Here is a 23,925-nt window from a genome sequence, read left to right on the forward strand (position 1 = left end):
TCCCTATGATTTCTTCAAGGAATGTTATCAGGTCTTCTGTTTAAATACTTAATTCTTTTTTATGTAAATTTTGGGAGATTTAAATTTATTTATTTTAAATAAAAATTTAAATTTTTAAATCTTTTTGATTTAAATTTTGATTTAAATTTAAATTTTAATTTTAAACTTGTAAGATACAAGTTCAGTTTCATTTTTTCTGCATGCGGTTGTCCTCTAAAACAACATTATTTCCTCATTTTATGTTCTCAGCTCCCTTGTCAAATAGTATTTGACCTTATATGTGAAGGTTTATCTCTGGCTCTCTATTCTGTTCCTTTGTTCTCTGTGTCTATTTTTAAGAAAATGCCACACTGTTTTACTTATTATAGCTTTAGTGTAACGTGACATAAGGAAATGTGATGCTTCTAGCTTTGTTGTTCTTTGCCATTGTTGCTTTGGCTATTTGGGGTCTTTTGCGCTCCTATACAAAGGGGAGGATTCTTAGTTCTATTTGCCTTTGGGATTTTGATAGAGATTGCACTGAATCTGCAGATTCTTTGGGTAATATGGACATTTTTACAATATCAATTCTTCCAATCCATGACCAGGGAATATCTTCCCATTTATTTGTGTCTTCCTCAATTTCTTTGATCAATGTCTTATAGCATTCAGTGTATAGATCTTTGACCTCCTTGTTTAAATTTATTTCTATGTGTTTTTTTATGCAATTATAAATGGGTTGTTGTCTTGATTTATTTTTCTGGTCATTTTTAATACAGTATGGACATGCAACTGATTTGGATATGTTCATTTTGTATCCTGTAAATTTACTGAACTTGCTCATTAGTTACAACCATTCTTGATGGTTACTTCAGGTTCTATATACAAGATCACGTCATCAGCAAAGACAATTTCACTTCTACTATGATTTGACTGTCGTATCTCATTTTCTTGCCTAACTGCTTAGACACTAATGGCTAGGATTTCCATTATGTTGAATAAAATAGTGAGAGTGGACATCCCTGTCTTATTCCTAATCTTAGGTGAAACACTGTCAGCCTTTTTTTTACCATTGAGTATGATGTTAGGTGTGGGCGTGTCTTATATGCCTTGATGATATTGAGGTATGTTTCCTCTATAACTAGTTTGTTAAGAGAGTTTATCATGAATGGATGTTGAATTTTGTCAAATGTCTTTTCTGCATCTATTGAGATGATCATGATATTTATCTTCCCATTGCTAATGCGGTGTGTCATGTCGATTTATTTGTGGATGTTGAACAATCCTGTATCTCTCAGATACATTCCACTTGATCATGGTGTATGATCCTTTTAATGTATTGTTGAATTCGGTTTACTGATATTTTGTTGAGGATTTTTGCATGTATATTTATTAGGGATATTGGCCAGTAATTTTCTTTTCTTGTAGTGTTCTCTCTGGTTTTGCTATCAGAATAATGCTGACATCATAAAATTCATTGAAATTGTTCCCTCCTCTTCTATTTTTTTGGAAGAGTTCAAGAGAGATTGGTACTAATTCTTTTTTTAACATTTCTTTTAAGGCCAGTCTGGTGGTGATGAACTACTTCAGATTTTGCTTGTCTGCAAAATTCTGACCTCTCCTCCAATTCTAAAGGACAACTTTGCTGGGTAGAGTGTTCTTGGTTGACAGATTTTTGCTTTCAGCACCTTGAATATATAATGACACTCCCTTTAGGTATGCAAAGTCCATGATGGGAAATCTGCTAATTATGGAGGTTTCCTTGTACATAACAAATTTGTTTCTTCATGCTGCTTTCAAGATTCTCTTCTTGTCTTTAAATTTTCACAATTTAATCATAATGTTTTTTTGGTGTGAGTGTCCATGGATTTATCCTATTTGGAAGTTTATGGTCTTCCAGGATCTAGATGTACATGTATTTCTCCAGGTTATGGAAGTTTTCAGCCAATATTTCAAATACGTTTTCTGCCCCTTACTCTTCCCCTTCTTGTCCTGAGGTCCATATAATGTTAACACTGGTCTTCTCTTTATGCCTATTAACTATCTTCACTCTTTTTCTTAATTCTTATTTTCCTTTTAAACCTCCGGGTACGTGAAATCCACTGCCCTGTCTTTCAGATTGTTGATCATTTCTTCTGCTTCATCTAGTCTACTGTCAAACCCTCTATGGAATTTTTTGGTTCAGTTGTTCTGTTCTTCATCTCTGTGGTTTCTGTTTTTGCTTTCTTATATTTTCTATCTTTTTCTTGAAATTCTCACTTTCTTTTTACATCATTCTCTTGACCTCCATGAGTATCCTTATGACAATTATCTTCTTTAAAAAATATTGCTGTAAAACTATATTTTTTGGTAAATCTAAGGAAGGGGATGTTGGTCTTCATTGTATAATTCTTTCAACCTTTGAAAGCTTTACATTTTTATTCAAGTACAGTTGACACACAATGTTACATTATTTTCAGGTGCTCAACATGGTGATTCAACAACTCTATACATTATGCTGTGCTCACCTTAGTGTAGTTACTCTCTGTCACCATACAATAATCTCACACCATTGACTATATTCCCTGTGCTGTGTGTTTTATTCCTGTGACATTCATTCCATAACTGAAAACCTGAATGTTCCACTCCCCTTCACCCATCTTGCTCATACAATCTTCTTTTTTTTCAACTATCAGGTAAATAACTTTATGAACATTGGGGTGCATGTGCCCCTTCTTTTCACAACATCTATATCTTTTGGATAAATACCCAGTAGTGCAATACCTGGGTCATAGGGTATCTCTATTTTTAATTTTTTTGAGGAACCTCTATACTTTTTTCCAGAGTGGCTGTACCAGCTTGCATTCCCACCAATGGTGTAAGAGGGTTCCCCTTTCTCTACAACCTCTCCAACATTTGTTGTTTCTCTCCCTGTCCATTTTTGCCATTCTAACTGGTGTAAGGTGGTATCTCATTGTGGTTTTGATTTTATTTTCCCTGATGGGTAGTGATGTTGAACAGTTTTTCATGTGTCTGTTAGCCATTTGTTTGCCTTCTCTGGAGAAGTGTCTGTTCATGTCTTCTGCCCATTTTTTGACTTAATTATTTGTTTTTTGGGTGTTGAGTTTGAGAAGTTCTTTATAGATCTTGGATGCCAGCCCTTTATCTCTAATGTCATTTGCAAATACCTAGTCCCATTCCATGGGCTGCCTCTTGGTTTTTTTGACTGTTTCCTTTGCTGTGCAGAAGTTTTTATCTTGATAGAGCTACCCCATGAGCCAACAATTGCACTACTAGGTATTTATCCCAAAGATACAGCTGCATTGAAAATAAGGGGCATATGCACCCCAATGTTCATAACAACAATGTCCACAATAGCCAAACTATGGAAAGAGCTGAGATGCCCTGCAACAGATGAATGGATAAAGAAGATGTGGTTCTTACATACAAGGGACTATTAGCCATCAGAAAGGATGAATACCCACCATTTGCATCAACATGGATGGAACTGGAGGGGATTATGCTAAGTGAAATAAATCAAGCAGAGAAAGACAATTATCATATGGTTTCACTTATTTGTGGAACATAAGGAATAGCATGGAGGATATTAGGGGAAGGTAGGGAAAACTGACGGGGGTGGAGACTCAAAGGAGGAGATGAACCATGATAGACTCTGGACTCCGGACAACAATCTGAGGGTTTCAGAAGGTAGGTGGATGGGGGATGGGGTAGCAGGGGAATGGGTATTAAGAAGGGCACATGTTGTGATGAGCACTGGGTGTCTTATATGCAACTAATCAATCATTGAACATTACATCAAAAACTAATGATATACTATACAGTTGCTAACGGAATATAATAATAAAAAATGTTGATGTTACATAAAATTGAATTATTTTTCTAAATTCCTTTGGATAATTCATTGCTAGGATTATATTTAGGGGTTAGGGTTAGGGGTTAGGATTAGGGTTTGGGTTAGAGGTTAGGGGTTAGTATTCGTGTTAAGGGTTAGGGTTAAGGGTTAATTTTAGGATAGGGTTAGGGGTTAGGGTTTTGGATATGGGTTAGGGTTAGGGTTATGGTTATCCATCCCCTCCTGCACAGAAAAGGAATCTCTCAACAAATATAAAGGGCAACCCATGGAATGGGAGAAAACATTTCAAATGACATAAGAGAGCAAAGGCTGATATCCAAGGTTTCTAAAGAATTTATCATGCCGGCTGGCTGGCTCAGCTCGTTAAGCATCTACTTTTGGCTCTGATCATGACCTCTGGGTCCTGCTTCTCCTTCTCCCCTGCTCATGCTCTCTATCATTGGCTCTGTCTCTCTCTCAAATAAAAAAAAATAAAATCTTAAAATAAAAGAACTTAGCGAACTTAACACCCAAAAAAGAAATAATACAATCAAGAAATAGGCAGAAGACATGAACATACATTTCTAAAGAAAAATTATAAATGGCCAACAGACACATGAAATAGTCCTGCTCATCAATTGGTTTCAGGGAAATACAAATCAAAACCACAATGAGATACCCACTCACACCAGGAAGAATGGCTAAAAGTAACAAGACCGTAAACAACAAATGTTGGCGAGGATGTGGAGAAAGGCGAGTCTTCTTACATTGTTTTTGGGAAGCCAACCTGGTACAACCACTCTGAAAAACTGTCTGGAGTTTCCACAAGAATTTAAAAATAAAGCTTCCCTTCGACCTAGCAATTGCACTAATAGCTATTTACCCCAAGAATACAAATGTAGTGATCCAAAAGGGCCCATACACACAAATGTTCATAACAGCAATGTCCACATTAGCCAAACTTTGGAAAGAACCTAGACGTCCATCTACATATGAATGGATAAAGGAGATGTGATATACACACACACAGTGGAATATTACTCAGCCATCAGAAAGGATGAGTACTTACCATTTGCATCAATGTGTACGGAAATGGAAGGTATTATGCTGAGGGAAATAAGTCATTCAGACAAAGAAAACTATCATCTGGTTTCATTCATATGTGGAATATAAGATACAGTGCAGAGGACCATAAGCAAAGGGAAGGAAACAGAATAGGAATTCATCAAAGAGGGAGAAAATCCATGAGAGACTCTTAACTCTTGGAAACAAACTGAGGTTTGCCAATGGGGAGTTGGGTAGAGGATGGGGTAATAGGTGATCAGCATTAATGAGTGCATGTGATATGATGAGCACTGAGTGTTATACAAAATTGACAAATTGTTGAACACTATTTCTCAAACAGATTATGTACTCAAGTTGGATAATTGAATTTAAATTAAAAAATTGAGAGAGAGGGAAAGAAAAAAGAATGTTCCACAGAACGTTACAGATGGGATTACTATGTCCCCAGTAATTTTACTCTGAAATGTACACACAAAATAATTGAGGACTCGTACTCAAACAAATGCATGTACATATATGTCCATTTAAGCATTATTCACAATGACCAAAAAATGTGGCAACAGCCCAAATGTTAAGTAATGGATACGTGGATAAAGAAATTGTGGAGGATACTGCCCAGTCAAAACAGAAATGAAAGGCTGTTACAAAGTACATCATGGGTGAACCTCAGAAACATTAAGCTAAGTGGAAGGAGACAGACAAAAAAGGTCACACAGTGTATGACTCCACTCTTGTGAAATACACACACAGGTGAATCCAGAGAGACAGAACACAGATGGGTGGTTAGCAGAGACTGGGAGGTGGGAGGGAAGCAAGCAACTGGTTGAAGGGGACAGTGTTTCTTCTTGGGGTGACAGAAAGTCTTTGGAACAAGATCAAGGAGGGGGCTGCACCTCATTGTGAATGACTAAGTGCTACTCAGTTGTTCAGGTTAAAGTGGTCATGTCCTGTCATGGGAAGGACAGGTCCATTAAGGAAGAGTCACCCATGTCTTGTTCCAGGTTGACAGCTCATTTCTCCTACGGCAGAGTAGGATTCCATCCTACCAGTGGACCCAAGACTGTTTATTGATTCACCTGTGAAAGGACATCATACTTGATTCCAATTTCAGCCATCATGAATGAGTCACTACAATCATTCAGATGCAGTTTTGTGTGGACATAAGTTCTCGAGTCAGACAGGTAAATACCTCGGAGCATGACTGCTGTGTCCCAGAGTAAAAATGTGGAGGGGGCTTTTCCAAGCTGCTAAACAGTCTCTCAAAATGACTGAATCCATTTCTTCCCACCAGGATGACAAGCACATTGTTATTCTGCATGATCAGAAACAAACACTATTGCAAGGTTTCTGGATCTTAGCCCTTCTAGGAGGCCAGTAGTAGCAGGGAGGAGGGGTCTGGGTTCACACTGGTCCTGACACTATCACAGATGTGGACTCCGGGGCTGTGCACACCTCTCAGTAGAGCAGTAGAAAGGGACCCTCACTCTCCTGAACATCTGATGCATTATGACTCCTCATAGAAGGGCATTGGTTGCACTGAGAAGCACAGGATGTTGTGCAAGGACAGGGTTTCAGTCCCTCATGTAAAAAATCTGATCTTTCAAGCACACACCAGTGTGACCCAAAAAGACCTACTTCCAGGGACCCTGACACATGCTCACAGGACAGCTTGGACATGGGTCCCAGAGGGAGGGACAAAAGGTTATCAAATCCCCTCTGCCCGTAGCCCCTCCACAGAGCAGGGGCACAAACCAGTGGAACAGAGGCAGGGAGCTGGTGTGTAAAGTGAGTCTCTCATGGTGGATGTCCTAGTCCCCATGTGTCCTGTCCTGGCTGAAGATGGAGGAACCAGCCATGGGAGCATTGGGCTAAAGACTCAGCTCTCACAGACCCCCACCCTCCTCTGCCCTACTCCTGCCAGCATCCAGAGACAGGCTGGAGGTCAGGGGGTGGTGCGGGTGCACTGCCCACCCTGGCCATGCAGATGTGATCCTGATAAGGAAAAACATACTCGTGTCACTAACTGAAGATGGTAACTAGTGTCACCATCTTCCCAGGAGGGCTGTCACCATAGGTTTCAGGGCCACTGAAATAGGGTCTTGATTGAGGTCAACACTGAATGGGGCATGGGCAAGAAGGGATTTATAGCCAAAAAGTACAAGGGGGTCAGTGAGTGGAAAATCACTAAGAACCACCAGGGATGGGGGTCAGTGTTCTGGCGACCTGGGCCTAATGGGATTCCTGCTAAAGGTGGCTCGGGTGATCCCACATCACCTCGGGTCCTGCGGGGGATGAGAAGACAGTCAGATAGGAAAGTGACCAGGTACCCAAGTGGGAGATTCTCACTTCTCTGACTTGGCAAGACTCTTCTAAAATTGGACAATGAAGAAGTCCAAACCTCAGGCCTAGTTGAAAACAGCACAGGGGTCTGAGTAGAGGAGGGAGTCTGTCAGTCCTCGACCAGTGTTTCTACCAGTGACTCCACCACCTGGCTCCCAAGGGCAGTGACCCCTCCGTCCTGTGTGACCTTGTGAGAAGCACCACCAGGGAGGCAGGGAGCATTGAGTGAATGCTTCCCTGCCTGGGCAGGTGACATCTCTTCTTGAGGGCTCACTTGAGGAAGAGCCTCTAAGAGTCAAGCTGAACAGTGAAGTGGGTCAGACATGCCCTCCACAGCCATTCTCCAGTTTGCTTTATTGATCATTCTGAGCTGAAGGCAGAAGCAGGAAAAGCCTTTTGCCTCCCCCAATGGCCTAAAAATAAAGTACACATTACCACTGTGTAAAGGAAAATTACTTTGACAAAAGCCAAACTTTGCAATGCTGCCTCCACACCAAAAAGAGAACTACTCTGGAGACAACCCTTACCACCTGAGAGACTCTTGTCTGCCTCACAGGATAAAGGGTATTTCCCACACTTTCTCTCCCTCTCCTCCACATATGGTGCCTCAAAAGGTAGGTAAACCTCAACCATCTGGGCTCATTTCTTTGTAGAGCACTACAAATGGGTTTGTGAATGGGCACTAATCAATCCCGCTCTCAGTAAGTATTGTGCTAAGGGGATTCTTACCCAAGACTGCAGGGGAGTTATCAGAAGCTGGTGGGCCCCTGGGAGCCCTACCCCTATCCCAGGAAGACCGTGGCACACCTGCAAGGACCCAGGAGGGGTGCTGCTGGAGTCTAGCCTTCTGAACCCTCAGGTGTGCTGGTCTGAGTTTGGCCTGTGTGCTCTGCAACAAGGGGGACATCCCTAGGCCATAGTGCAATGCTGCAGACAGGCTTTTCAAAGGAGTGCTTCATTAAAAACAGAGCTCCACACTGAGATACCACCTCACACCACTTAGAATGGCAAAAATTGACAAGACAAGAAACAACAAATGTTGGAGAGGTTGTGGAGAAAGGGGAACCCTCTTACACTGTTGGTGGGAATGCAAGTTGGTACAGCCACTTTGGAAAACAGTGTGGAGGTGCCTCAGAAAATTAAAAATAGAGTTACCCTATGACCCAGCAATTGCACTCCTGGGTATTTACCCCAAAGACACAGATGTAGTGAAAAGAAGGGCCATATGCACCCCAATGTTCATAGCAGCAATGTCCACAATAGCCAAACTGTGGAAAGAGCCGAGATGCCCTTCAACAGATGAATGGATAAAGAAGATGTGGTCCATATACACAATGGAATATTACTCAGCCATCAGAAAGGATGAATACCCAACTTTTACATCCACATGGATGGGACTGGAGGAGATTATGCTAATTGGAATAAGTCAAGCAGAGAAAGTCAATTATCATATGGTTTCACTTATTTGTGCAACATAAGGAATACCATGGAGGACATTAGGAGAAGGAAGGGAAAAATGAAGGGGGGGAATCAGAGGGAGAGATGAACCATGAGAGACTATGGACTCTGAGAAACAAACTGAAGGTTTGAGGTGGGGGAATGGGTTAGTCCAGTGATGGATATTAAGGAGGGCACGTCCTGCATGGAGCACTGTGTGTTATACAAAAACAATGAATCATGGATCACTACATCAAAAACTAATGATGTATTGTGTGGTGATAACAAAACATAATAAAATAAAATAAAATAAACAAACAACAACCCCCCCCCCCGATCTCCACAGAATAGAAATAACTTGATTTCTGCCTCAGTCAGAAACCTTCCCCTCGGGGCACCTGTGTGGCTCAGTTGTTGGGCTTCTGCCTTCGGCTCAGGTCATGATCCCAGGGTCCTGGGATCGAGTCCTGCATCGGGTTCCCTGCTCAAAGGGAAGCCTGTTTCTCCCTCTCCCACTCCCCCTGCTTGTGTTCCCTCTCTTGCTGTGTCTCTCTCTGTCAAATAAATAAATAAATAAAATCTTAAACTAAAGAAACTTTTCCCTCATATAAGGAGGAAAATCAGAAAGAGTGTAGTTGGATGGGCTGTGCAATCTCTCTGTGCTATCATAGAACCTGTGCCTCCATTATTTGGAAAGGGCTTCAGGGAAACAGGATGAAAGGGACCAAAATCAGCCACCCTAGTGCTCTAAAGAGAGTCTCTACCAGAGCAAAACTGGGAGTCTCAGGTGGTTCAAGGTCCACTTTTGATCACCAACCACAGAGTCTCCCTATTTGTCTCCAGGTGTTTCAAGATATTATCACAGGCAGGACAGTGAAAAAAGCAATCGCCTGGCCCTGTACAGAAAGGAAAATTTGCAAAACTATCTGTCCAGACGCCAGCACCCCTAGAGAGTACAACGTCCCCTCCTGTGGGATGATTTCCTGAAGGAGCAGCTGGTCCACAGTCACATCACAGAGCCCACCATTAATTACACTTAAACAGAGGATTGGGACCTGGATCGATCTATTAGCTGACACCTCACGTGACTCTGCTGTCTCTCGGAGGATATAGCTCTCCCTGTCCCCAGATGATGTTGGAGCTGCCCTGGTCCCTGGGTCCCCATCTCATATCCAGCACCTCAGGCACACAGTCCTAAGGGTCCCCAACTGGGTCATGCCTTTCTGGCTCCTGGCTTCTGGCTGGCAAGCCATGCAGGCAAAGAAGTGTTCTACAATCTACTGACACCTACAATGGAAGGATAATGGAGTTCTCATTTCCTGTCCTCAGACCAAACCTCAAGCTTCCCCCTTTCTCTAATGGACACCCACCTCCATTCAAAATGCTCTGCAGAGGTTGCATCTTTAAAAGACATACCCACTGCTGTCCAGGCCTTCCATGCACATAAGGCTCGATTGCCTACTGTACAGAGCCTGCATTCAGGTGCCCTGGAAAGGAACAGCAGTCTCCCACCAGCCACCCAACTCCCTGTCCCAGTGCAGAGGGAGGACTTGTCCCTGTTATATAGACTCTGCTACAACAGGATGTTCTTGCTTTTCCCCTGCGCCCTGTAACACTCAGATTTTGTGAGTCAAGAAAGAGCAGAATTTGATTCAGTTGGTGACCGAAGCTACTGATTAGTAGGAGATGTAAGAACCATAGAGTCATTTGTCATCTCTCGGCTCCCTTGGTCTTGAACCCAGTTGCCATTGATCTCCCAGTTACTGGTGATGAGACTGCATTACAGCAACAGACATCTGCTCAGATTTCTTGTCAATCCCATTGCAACCTGATTCACACTTTTTCTTTGCGTGGGTATTTGGGAGAGATCATTAACTTGGGCTCTATATCTTCCCATGTTCCTGTAGCTAACCTACATTCTGTAGCTTCTTCTAAGGCTGCACTCTTGTTCAGCATGTCCAAAATCTGTCCCTCTGTTACCAAACAAGTATTACAGACTCCACTGTCCTGAAGACACCAACTAGACGGGGTCACATGCCTTCCCATCTTAATGTCCATGGGTGTATACAAGAGTACCAAATAGGACTCACAGTGCTTCAAATCTCCCCACAAAATGTCTTGTCAGGTCTGTGCATCACTCTCCCCAAAACAAAAATGCATCTGAGTAAACTGCTAGGGAAACATGGCTTCAGCTGCCATCGTACTCCACACTTCTCTGCCCTTGTAAAATCTCTAAGGCCCCCATCTCTGCCAGATTCCAGCTCAGAGTGCTTTTCCTGGCCCTCAGAGGCATTGATCTCCTTTAAAGACTTACTATTAGCTCTGTGCACCCACCGGGTCTCAGTTAACTCAATATTAATAACATGTTCACCTGTCACTCTGTGGAAATGACGGCAGATCAGCAGGTATCCTGGGACAAGTTGTTCCTCTGGGATATGTGCTATAACTTCCTTCCCATATGCCAGTTAGACCTTGGTCCATCAGGAAGCCTTGCATACTTACACTACTGCAGCAGATGTCTGGATACATTAAGTGCCCCTTTCCCCTCTATTCCTCTCTGACTAGTTCATCTTTCCCAAGGCAGCCACATCCCTATGAGCAGCCCAATGAACCAACCCCTCACTCGCCTTGTATCATGTTAAGACTTTAAATCCAACTACCACACAACCCTTCAGATGAGGGAGACCCTACTCCAATCCACAGGACTGCCTTCAGCTATGGAAATGATTTCTAAGACACCTTGCGGTCAACCATGTCTTCTATTCTTTGACAGCTACTGTACGTGGGGAAACATATAACTAGTCATGCCAGCTTGCACATTCAAACACTCAAGCATACTCTCTGCCTACTGCAAAATCAGTCTAAGCCACCGACTTGTCTACCACCTCTTTTCTTGTTTCAGTCTCTCTCTTGTTCAGAGAACAAACTTTATGAAATGAAACCTGCCCTTCCCCCACTATTGAAAGACTGACTACACCTCCTGCTCTTACTCTGACAGTCTACTGATGGCCATCCTTCTGACTGTGTCTGCCCCATTCCCTGTGCTGTTTGCTCAGCAGGTCAGGCCCACACCCTACTCCAATTTTCAAGTTCCATCTGCATTGTATAATCAGTCTGATGGTCAGTTGTGTTGACATCAGGATTGTGAGTACAACTCTGAATTAGTTTCCATGCCTGTGCACACGAGGAGGTGAGCCCACCACAGGGATGGATGAACGGAAGGCTGTAATGTCCAGAACCAGAACAAAAATGTCACTCTTCCTTTCCTTCCCTGACTTTGTGGGACCCAGAAAACACAGGGGTTCCAGGGCCGGCCCTTGCTCAGGTGATCTATTGAGACAGAATATCCTCCTTTGCACAAATGCATACATGGTGCTCGGTCCTCTCTCTCTCAGGGACATAGCAAGACAACATGGCAGTCAGACCCTTGGGCTGATGTCCACACCACTCCAGAGTGTCACTAGATGTTCCAGCATAACCCCCATGACACAAAAACTCTCCAGACCACAAAATGTGTCCTATCGCACTATGGCCACCTGTGTATGAGCTGGCATAGCTCAGCACTTCCCTGATAAGGTTGCCTAACATCAGGAGTTTTATAAAACTAGAACAAAAATCTGCACTAACTCAGTCACATGACATAACATACCTTATAGCTGCCAAAGGACTGCAGGCCTCCCAGGTCTCATAAACTGGGAGGAACACATGGGTATTGGGGTATGCAGACAGCAACATGACCAGTGACAGAGGGCCTCAGTCACCCAGATCAGGAGAACTACAGGCCCCTCCCCTCGACCTGGGGGGAACAAACATCATGCCAATGGTGCAGTTGACAGGATTGCCCACAAGAGGGTGGGTACAGGTGTACAGGGTTAAAAGAGAACTTGGCTGGGACTCCTCTGACATCGATGCTGAAAGGAACATACTGGCTAGATCAATCACTTCAGTGTGGTCCCCTGCAGCACCTTGGATGTCCTCAGCTGCCTGCACAGTGTTGGGAATGCTTGCCATAGGAGGGGACCTGGGCATTTAAATTTCAGTAGTCAACTGTAAAGGGCCACCTGCTAGTAGGGGATATAACTCCGGGCATACAGGAGAACTGAAAGGACACATGGTGTGTTTAATGACCCTTCCCTTGAAGCAAATTTAAATTATGGGCTGACATTCCTCAGCCCCCTATTACAAACAACATTGGTGGGTATATATAGTCTTGATCTGGCAGGGGTGGGGGTGGCTGTCCTATAGCCTCCTGATGTGCAGCTCCCACAAGAGAGGCCAGGTACAAGGTTTGTTCCCACTGGCCTTGCGGACATCAGGTCATAGGTACCTTTACCAGGAAAGGGCAGGGCCAAAGGGGCCACTGTACCTCAAAGAGTTTCAGTAAATTTTGCCCCAAAAGTGACATCCAAGGGAAGTTGAACACCTACTATCCCACTTGTTTTACTTGGTAAGCTAAAAGGCACTCCTTGGTTATGTTTTGAGGGGTTCCTGGGAAGCACTGTAACGTTGCTCCGGGATAAATGAGAGTAGTAAAGCTTGTGTATGAGTGTGTCCAGAGGTTACTAGAGATGTATATAGGCGGTGTCCCCAGGGGAGAGACAGGCTATGGAACTGCCAGATCCTGATGTCTTGGCCCTCCAGTGGTCAGCGTTGGAGTACCATTACCTCCTGCCAGCCAGCTGGGGCTGTTGTGTTCAGAGGGGTGATGGCACCCACCTGAAGGTTAAGGCCAGCAGTCTCTGGACGAAACCAAGGAACCTGAGAAAAGTTCTGACTTGTGTTTCAGCAAGACAACATGGCAGTCAGACCCTTGGGCTGATGTCCACACCACTCCAGAGTGTCACTAGATGTTCACTTCAGTGTGGTCCCCTGCAGCACCTTGGATGCTGAGATGAACTCATTAGGGAACCCTGATCTCAGAGCTGCCCATACAGAGATGTGTGGGAGTCATCCATCTCCAGAGGAAAGGAGCTGGAATGAAGTGCCACCCATTGACTGAGGCTGATAAGAGGCCAGAAAGCCCCTTATGCTCTTTGCACCCTCCACTTGGTTCCTGTCTGTAGAGGCGGTGGGCCCATTGGCCTCTGTGGCAAACAAGTCTTGGGCTTCAGGAAAATTCTCCTTGTCACATCTGGCTATGGCATCCACGCTTTCTAATGCCTGCTGTCCTGAATCTGGTGTTACTATGAATTATAAAGGCACAGGTTTATAATTAAGGCAGGGCTTTATGAAGATCTCCAGAGATTCTGACAACAGAGGTGTCTCCTCAGGGTTGCAAATGGTCCTGGGCTCTTAGGAGCCTGATATAGGCAAAATGGCACACCCATTGAACTGTCACAATTCTACCTAAGAGGAGGCATGCTTTACCTGGGCTTGTCCCCTCTCAATGGACCAGAGCTGTTATGCCACAAAAATCCAAGTCTGGCAATCAGGGCCTCTTCCTTCTTATCTTGGTGGGCTCTGAAGACTTGGGTTGGCTCTTCCTCAGAGCATTTCTGCTTTTTATCTGGTCTGTGTCTCCTGCTCTGGTGGCTTGGTGTGCTTGGCATGGCCTTTTGGGAGCAGCAACAAGTGTGGAGGTACCTCTAAGATGTCCCTAAGAAAACAGACATCGAATACTTCAGGGTTTTCAATGAAGGTTGAATTTGGGGGGGGTTGGCCACCCCAGCCAGCAGACACATACCATGTGCTGTAAGCAACAACTCACAGGAATTTCCAAAGACTCACAAGAGCCAATCAATGCCCTTGTCTCCCATCTTATGGACAAATAATTCAAGGAAACCTTGCATTTCCGTGATGGTGTAGTTACCTATCTCTGTGTCTCACTCATGCTGGTCCTTGGACATGTTGATACAGTAGATGGTGACAGGAAACACCTGGGATGGATGTTGCCTCTTTCTCAACTCATATGTGGTGGCCTTCTGCACTGGGGTGTTTCACTAAACCCCTGAAGGGTTGGGGATGATTGGTGACAGTAACAAGGATTGCACCCACAGGGGATGCCTGCCTTAGCCATGATCTCTGCCCAGGCTGCGATGGTGCTCCTGGTAGAGTTGCAACTATCATGGGGTAGGCCTGCCTCTCTGAGTTTTACACCTGATTCCCAGCTGTCCAGCTGCGTGTCCAGCAGCTGGTCTCCCCTTTGACACTAAGCTAGGTACATTGTCCTTGATTCCCAGAACCAAATAGTCTGTACCCCAAGTCCCTTCATGTGGGAAGAGGTAGAGCCCTACTGTCCACGTTAGCTCTTCTGTTCTTAACCCAAGGCTTTCCCATATGATTATAGTCCTTCTCAACCAGACCTGACACCCAGGTCAGTCTTATTTAAAGAATAATAGGAAATACACAGATTTGGGCCCCCCCAGACTGGTCCTACTGGTTGGTTTCTGCTAAGAGTCTGACCATTTACAGCATCGACAATTTAGGGTGGGGCTTCTGGCAATGCCTGGCATCAGGCCAAGCAAAGCTACAGACCACCAGCAAGCAGTGTGTTCCATCCCAAATAGGCTGAGTAGTCTGGGTGATGAGGGGAGTGAGGCATTCTCAGCTCCAAGACATTATAGGGGGCAGTGGCTCTGTCACTGAATCCATCCTTGTGGACAATTGTGTTGCGGACCCACAACTGCTGTATTGAATTAAGAATATGCAGACTGTGTCCTACTGAAAGAATAGGCATAAGCTGCCCACACTGGGTTAACAGGTGGCTTCCTCAGCATCCAAACTCCCACCCTGGGGACATGAGACCCACATGGACATTCTGACTAAAGGTGGGGTTTCTGTACACCCCACATTGGAAATGGAGACCCAGGTTTTATGATGAACGGATCCCAGAGGTCAGGGAGCACAATGACTCAGGGTAGGGCTTTCCTCCATCCTAGGTACCCAGGGAGCAGAAGATAGAGAATAGGGTAGCAAGCACCTAATTATATACGAGGTGGATGGGGCTGAAGTCCATAATGTTTCACAGGATGACCACTGCATGGTTATTTGAAAAGGTGCCTGGGAGATCCAGAGTGGGAATCCCAGGCAGAGACTTATCTAAGGGTGATGGAGGGTCAGTGTGTGTGGGACTCTGCCCCATGACCAGGCAGCAGCTTAGAACATCAAGTTGATTTTCTCACCACACCTGCTCAGCTACAGCCACTGCTCAGCTCTCTGAAATGCAGACTAAGAGGGAAGGGAGGGACGAACATTCTGAGGGCTCTTTGAATGCTAGAGTCATCAATGGGCACTTCTGCCTACCTTTCTGATTGATTTCATGGGATGCAACATTCAGGATCATTGTTTCAGTCTCCTACATTCAGAAAGTTGCTCTCCAGGGTAGCATAGCTTGCACTAGGTGGGATCGTACCCCAAGCACCCTCCCTTACTGCCCACAGGCACCCTAGTTTGGGACAGGTAGCATGGGTGGGGAGTAGCCCTTCATCACCCTGGACCCACTTTGGGACAGGAGAAGGCGAGATTACCTGGGCAATGAGAAATACCTCAGTGTTCACGAGCACACTTTTGTAGAAACAACATGAATTTGCCCCTACAGAAGCCTGTGGCAACTTCCCTTAATTCTGCACCCAGGGACCTCAGCTCAAATCCCAGCTGCTGACTCAGGTACTCTGGACAGAGTCTTGGGTGCAGTGTGGGCTCTTACAGGCTGACAAAAATATGAAGACACCGCCATTGTGTGCTTTTCAAATTTTATTTCAGAGTGCTAGTCAGTGACCAATCACAGACTTGGTGTGAGAGCCCTGTGATGTGCACGGGACCCCTTTGTCTCCTGCAGACCCCTGGAAATGTGGATGTCAGCTTTGCCACCTCCTTACTGTAGTTTCATTCATGCTCCTGTGGATTGCATATTGTTGTTCAGGGATCTGGAGACTGATTTAAGGATTGGCTTTACCAATTTTCTCTTCTTTAATGTCACTGTCTTGATTGTCCGTACACTGTTGGCACACCAAAGAGAAATGCAGCTATAAAGGCATAAACGTGAACAAAGACCACTCTCAAATATATCGTTGATTCATCACTTTGCCTGACTGGCCACATTCTATTTGGAGGGGGTCCATCGTCTATGCTCCCACTGGCACCTCTAACTTTTTTTTTTTTAAGATTTTATTTATTTATTTGACAGAGAGAGAGACAGCGAGAGAGGGAACACAAGCAGGGGGAGTGGGAGAGGGAGAAGCAGGGTTCCCGCTGAGCAGAGAGCCCGATGTGGGGCTCGATCCCAGGACCCCGGGATCATGACCTGAGCTGAAGGCAGACGCTTAACAACTGAGCCACCCAGGCGCCCCGGCACCTCTATCAATGCATAGCAGAGGTTCAGTTCCTGTTACTGTTGCAAAGCCCCCATGACTACATTTCTCAGGTAAACAGTCATAATTCAGCTGAGCCACAGTGCCATTGCAGTAGGTATTGCTACAGAAATTTCCGGGAGCACAGGGAGTACTAGGTGTCATGTGACAAACATCATTTGCTCCTGTGGAACAATGTGAGTCCAGCCCAAAACACCAGAATCCTGAGATGAGAGACTGAGATGAGAGACTGATGGATTCCCATATGTTCTTGCAACCAGGGGAGATGCCTGACATTACCACACTGCAGCCACTCACACTGTATGTCATTGTGGGCACAGGCCATACCAGTCATTCTCACATCTTCTTTTCTGCAGTGTCCATATCTATTTCCTCTAACGTTTATGATATAGCAGGCATCTACAGCTTTCACAGCATTTTTACCAAAGATTTCTTGGCAGTGCAACTTCCATGATAGCAGTAGCCCTCTTCAGTGCACGGGGTTCCATCTTGCATATAGAAATCATCAGCACATGCCAAGGACTGCCCACGGCAGTACTCCGGATGATCACATATAGTTTGGATTGGCCTGCACAGTGTCCCAGCAGGGGAATAGGTGCAGTTTGTACAGCATCTGCCTGTATTACATTTGCTGCCAGAGGTGAAGATACAATCACTGGTAGAGCAGTGGTTGCTGTAACACTGCTTGAAGGAGCCACAATCACACTCCTCGCCTTGATCCACTATACAGTTTCCACATCAATCATGGGTCAGGCTTTTATTGAAATGCACCATTTTGGTTCTGAATATGCACTTGCTTTTCCCACCACCCACTATGTGCTGTACATGCATATGGGAACAGTTACTGAAGGAATCTGTCAGACTGGGAGGTCTGTACATAATGCAGGTGGGCCTTCTCTGGCAAGAACAGTATAACTCATCATAGTATAAACCAAAATTTCTTCCCACCTTTTGTGCTGGTGTGATATACAAAAATAAATACTGTCTGCCTAGGTAAACAAGCATGATGAGGTTTTGATTATTGCATACACCATATAAGCTAGGTTGGTAATTATTATCCTGTGGCCCCTCTTTAATCATAATTATGGATGAATGTGGTACAATAAGTGAATGCACAGCAGACTGATAATATCGAAGATAAGGATTCTGATTCACATTATAATTGTTTGTGGCTGCTGGATCTCTCTGATCATGAATGTACAAGAATGCATAATAATTTATATCAAGACCTTGAAAGAATGTGTCAATTAAACTAAATACCCTTACCAGGAATTGGGCACATTTTGACACATTGTTGAATACATTATACATTGACTTGCAACTTGCAGAAAGTGCTTTCAAATTTCCGTGATGGAAAAAATACATCTTACGAGAGATCCTGGGAACAACACTGACATTTGCTTGAGAGAATAGGGGGGTCCCTAAACTCCTTATGTCACAATTTATAGGTAGGTCCCATTATATTGTTTTCTGCCACTATCTAAGAAACAATGTGTTCAAAAATTCGGGAATTGCTGAGGGGTTTGATTTCACAGGCGAGGTCATCCAAATTCATGATACTTTCAAGACCCCGATAGCACGTGTCCATGGTGACCATGGAAAGAGGAATCTCCTCCAGGTAGCCGAGGTAGTAACAGTCTGGAGGGATGAAGGGGTAGTCCATCTGCAAGGCTCCTTGGTCATCCTGAGTCATCAGCAGCAGATGTCTGGACCAAAACAGTTTCTTGCACCGCATACGGATAACGTGTCTCTTACTCCCAAAACGCAGGGTGTAGGACAGCCAGCCTGGCATCTGAACACCTTTGCCGTGGTGCAACTCCTTCCTGGGAATGATCACCTCAGAGGAGATGTAGCGCCATGAGGGACGGCCTTGAGAACCCTGGACAGGAGCCAGGCTTGCCCAGAGTGCAAGAAGCAAGAAGAGCGCCCTCATGGTGCCCTGGCCCTCTGCAAGGCTCGTGCCCCTGCTCAGGGACATCTTTCAGTGAGAATGGATAAAGGGAAGAACCTGAGTGAGGGCCAGGTCTAGAGCATCTGACAGAACAGAGAGCTGCCTCAGGCTGCCAGCACCCTACACCTGGGGGCCACCTGTATGGATTGTCACAGTCACAGGGTGTGGCAGTGGGTGACCTGCACATCAGTTCAGCTGGGGTGGATGTGGGAGAGGTGGGTGGGTCATGCGCATGAGTGCTCACATGGGCATGGGAAGGGAGTTGGACCCAGAGGCATCCCTGTATTCAACACTTTCAATCCTTCCTCCAGATACTTGAATATGTGATATACAGTTATAACGCAATTAACTCCTTTACCTGTTCCATCTCCCATGGTACTGCTGGGTCACTTTCTGTGCATTACCCCTATTCCTCACTGTGGAGACACTGCTTCCTATTTCCTTGGCATGTGGAGGTAGACATTGCAAATTATACCTTAGAGGTGTTGAAAATAATGGTTTGTAATGTTACATGTACTAGCACATAGTTTATTTTAGTTTGCCAATAATTTGCAAGTCATTTGATCCTTTTGGCTTTTGCTTTGAAGCTTCCTTTGAGCTTACTGAATAAAACATTCCCCAGTACTCCATATGATGATTGGTGAGTTACAAGTATGTATGTTATTTTTTTCTCAGAACAGCTGGTGAGGAAAAAATGTACTGCTGACCACATGTGAGACCCAGAGACTGTTCCCTCTAATCCTCTATTGTGGCCCTTCCCTGGACTTTGGCAGCATGTGTGGTTCTCTTCTCAACTGAAGACACAGGGGGCTGAGGTTACTTTGGTAGTTGGCATCATTCAGCCTGGGTGTGAAAAAGAAAAGTTACCAACTACTGTACTCCCTTCTTTAATCGTCTATCCTAAACCTCCTTTAAAATCCCCTGGGTCAAAACAGTTCTTGAAAAGGTGGCAGAGGAGTACAGGACCCTATTCCGCTCAGTCGCAGAATTGAGCTGGGTGTCTACCAGACCACTCTGAACACCCATGAAATCAGCCTGAGATGTAAGAAGATAGAACTGGATCTCTACAAACAGAATATCACAGGTGGTTGGTATTGAGATACAAAGCGGGGAGCCCTGATTCCGTGAGCAGATATTGGAGGATAAATGGAAAGGGGAGGGAGGCGATAGGATCCTGCACCACCAGTGAGCGATAGCTTCCCGTGCTGGGGAAGGGGCACAGACTCGCAGACCAGTAGCAGCGGGGAAAGGACTTTACGGCAGCTCCCTGGATTGAAACCTGGAGCGGAGGGGCCGCACGTGTGCAAACTGGGGGTGGCTGGCAGTTATAGAAGCACAAAGAGCAGAGACATGCCCCAACCTGGAGGTGAGGACTGGAAGCACTGCTGAGGGGTGCACAACCAAGGACTGCAGTTTATAGCAGCACAGACAGAAACGGAGGTAGTGTGGCCTGGAGAGCTCACTGAAGAACAGACTGTGATCTCTCTGCTTTGGGGCAGAAGGTGGGAAATGGTCTCTTCTGCTCTGATTCTTGGAAGAGACACAGACAGCCGCCAGGGAAAGCTGCCAGAGAACAAAAGCCCCCCAAAACCAGTTTTCACTGAGCCCATCACCCGCCAGAGGGAGCAGGGCAACTCTGTCCAAAAGAAGGTTGCCTGAGTAACAGCACGGCAGGCCCCTGCCCCAGAAGACAGGCTGGGAAAAAAAGAGGTCAGCAACCCAAAGGTCCCTAGAAAACAGGTATATCTTGCTTGGGTTGTGGTCAATAATTTGGATTCTATATCTTCCCTCAACCACCCATCAACAGAATGACTAGGAGGGAGGAACCCCCAAAATAGGAAAGACTCAGAGATTATGACTTATGCCACAGATTTACAAATGGATTCAGATATAACCAAGATGTTGGAGATGGAATTCAGGTTGGCAATTGTGAAGACAACAGCTACAATGGAGAAATCAATTAATGGCAACATAGAGTCTCTAAGGGCAGAAATGAAAGCTGAATTGGCACAACTTAAAAATGCTATCAATGAGATCCAATCTAATCTAGATAATCTAACAGCTAGGGTAAGTGAGGCAGAAGAACGAATTAGTGACCTAGAAGACCAAATAGTAGAAAAAAATGGAAAAGAGGAGGCCAGGGAAAAACAACTCAGAATCCATGAAAATAGAATCAGAGAAATAAATGACACCATGAAACGTTCCAATGTCAGAATTATTGGAATCCCGGAGGGGGTGGAGAGAGAGTGAGGACTAGAAGATATATTTGAGCAAATCCTAGCTGAGAACTTCCCTAATCTGGGGAATGAAACAAAAATACGTGTGCTAGAGGCAGAGGACCCCTCCCAAGATCAAGGAAAACAGGCCAACACCCCAGCATGTAATAGTAAAACTAGCAAATCTTAGAACCGAGGAAACCATTCTAAGGGCACTTAAGGGGAAGAGATTCCTTATGTACAGAGGGAGGAACATCAGAATAACATCAGACCTATCCAGAGAGACCTGGCAAGCCAGATAGCCCTGGCAAGACATATTCAGGGTACTAAACGAGAAGAACATGCAGCCAAGAATACTTTATCCGGCAAGGCTGTCATTTAGAATGGATGGAGAGATGGAGAACTTCCAAGACTGGCAGAAACTGAAAGAATATGTGACTACTAAGCCAGCCCTGCAAGATATATTAAGGGGAATTGTATAATAGGAGAAAGACCCCAAGAGTGATATAGAACAGAAATTTACAGGGACAATCTATACGAACAAGGTCTTCACAGGCAACATGATGACAATTAATTCATATCTTTCAATAATCACTGACAACATGAATGGCCTAAATGCTCCCATAAAATGGCCCAGGGTTCCAGATTGGATAAAAAGACAGGACCCATCCATATGCTGCCTACAAGAGACTCATTTTGAACCTAAAGATACATCCAGACTGAAAGTGAAGGGATGGAGATCCATCTTCCATGCCAGCCGACCTCAAAAGAAAGCTGGGGTAGCAATTCTTGTATCAGACAAATTAGATTTTAAACCAAAGAGTGTAATAAGAGATCCAGAGGGACACTATATCATTCTTAGAGGGTCTATCCAACAAGATCTAACAATTGTAAATATCTATGCCCCCAAAATGGGAGCAGCCAACTACATAAGCCAGGTGTTAACCAAAATAAAGAGTCATATTGATAACAATACGTTAATTGTAGGAAACCTCAATACTCCACTCTCAGCAATAGATAGAATATCTAAGCAGAAAATCAACAAACAAACAAGAGCTCTGTATGACACACTGGACAAGATAGACCTCATAGATATATACAGAACACTGCACCATAAAACAACAGAATACTCATTCTTCCTGAGTGCACATGGAACTTTCTGCAGAATAGACCACATACTGGGTCACAAATCAGGTCTCAACCGATACCAAAAGATTGAGATTATTCCTGCATATTCTCAGACCATAATGCTTTAAAACTGGAACTCAATCACAAGAAAATAATTGGCAGAAATTCAAACACTTGGAAGCTAAAGACCACTATGCTCAAGAATGTTTGGGTCAACCAGGAAATCAAAGAGGAACTTAAACAATTCAGGGAAATCAATGAGAATGAAAACACATTGGTCCAAAACCTATGGGATAGTGCAAAGGCCGTCCTAAGGGAGAAATACGTAGCCATCCAAGCACAGATGTAGTGAAAAGGAGGGCCATATGCACCTCAATGTTCATAGCAGCAATGTCCACAATATCCAAACTGTGGAAAGAGCCGAGATGCCCTTCAACAGATGAATGGATAAAGAAGATGTGGTCCATATATACAATGGAATATTACTCAGCCATCAGAAAGGATGAATACCCAACTTTTACATCCACATGGATGGGACTGGAGGAGATTATGCTAAGTGAAATAAGTCAAGCAAAGAAAGTCAATGATCATATGGTTTCACTTATTTGTGGAACATAAGGAATAGCATGGAGGACATTAGGAGAAGGAAGGGAAAAATGAAGTGGGGGAATCGGAGGGAGAGATGAACCATGAGAGACTATGGACTCTGAGAAACAAACAGCGTTTTAGAGTGGAGGGGGGAGGGGGGATTGTTTAGCCTGGTGATAGGTATTAAGGAGGGCACGTACTGCATGGAGCACTGGGTGTTATACGAAAACAATGGATCATGGATCACCATATCAAAAACTAATGATGTATTGTATGGTGACTAACATAACATAATAAAATTTTAAAAAAATAGAAAAATCCTGAATTCAACAACTAACTCTACACTTTAAAGAACTAGAGAAAAAGCAACAAACGATGCTTAAGCCACACATTAGAAGAGAAATAATTAAGATTAGAGCAGAAATCAATGAATTAGAAAGCAGAAACACAGTAGGTCAAATCAACTAAAACAAAAGCTGATTCTTTCAAAGAATTAATAAGATCAATAAATCAATGGCCAGACTTATTCAAAAGAAAAGAGAAAGTACCCAAATTAATAAAATTATGAATGAAAGGGTAGAGATCACGACTAGCACCAAGGAAATAGAAACAATTATTAGAAATTATTATCAACAACTATATGCCAGTAAACTGAGCTATCTGGATGAAATGGATGCCTTCTTAGAAACCTATAACCTGCCAAGACTGAAACAGGAAGAAATTGAAAACCTGAATAGACCAAAAACCAGTAACAAGATTGAAGCAGTGATCAAAAACCTCCCAAAAAACAAGAGTCCAGGGCCTGATGGATTCCCTGGGGAATTCTACCAAACATTCAAAGAAGAAATAATACCTATTCTCCTGAAGCTGTTTCAAAAAATAGAAACAGAAGGAAAACTTCCAAACTCATTCTATGAGGCCAGCATTACCTTAATCCCCAAACCAGGCAAAGACCCCATCAAAAAGGAGAATTTCAGACCGATATCTCTGATGAATATGGATTCCAAGATCCTCAACAAAATCCTAGGTAATACTATCCAACAATACATTAAAAGGATCATCCACCATGACCAAGTGGGA

The 23,925-nt window shown here is 44.1% G+C and overlaps 1 pseudogene; it reads right to left on the reverse strand.

Annotated features, from left to right (window-relative positions):
• Positions 1-13,600: 13,600 nt before the first annotated feature.
• LOC116628980 lies at positions 13,601-18,895 on the reverse strand (annotated as a pseudogene).
• Between the last annotated feature and the right edge of the window lie 5,030 nt (positions 18,896-23,925).

This window comes from Phoca vitulina, unplaced genomic scaffold, assembly GCF_004348235.1.
Source record: "Phoca vitulina isolate PV1807 unplaced genomic scaffold, GSC_HSeal_1.0 scaffold163, whole genome shotgun sequence".
Lineage (NCBI taxonomy): Eukaryota > Metazoa > Chordata > Mammalia > Carnivora > Phocidae > Phoca > Phoca vitulina.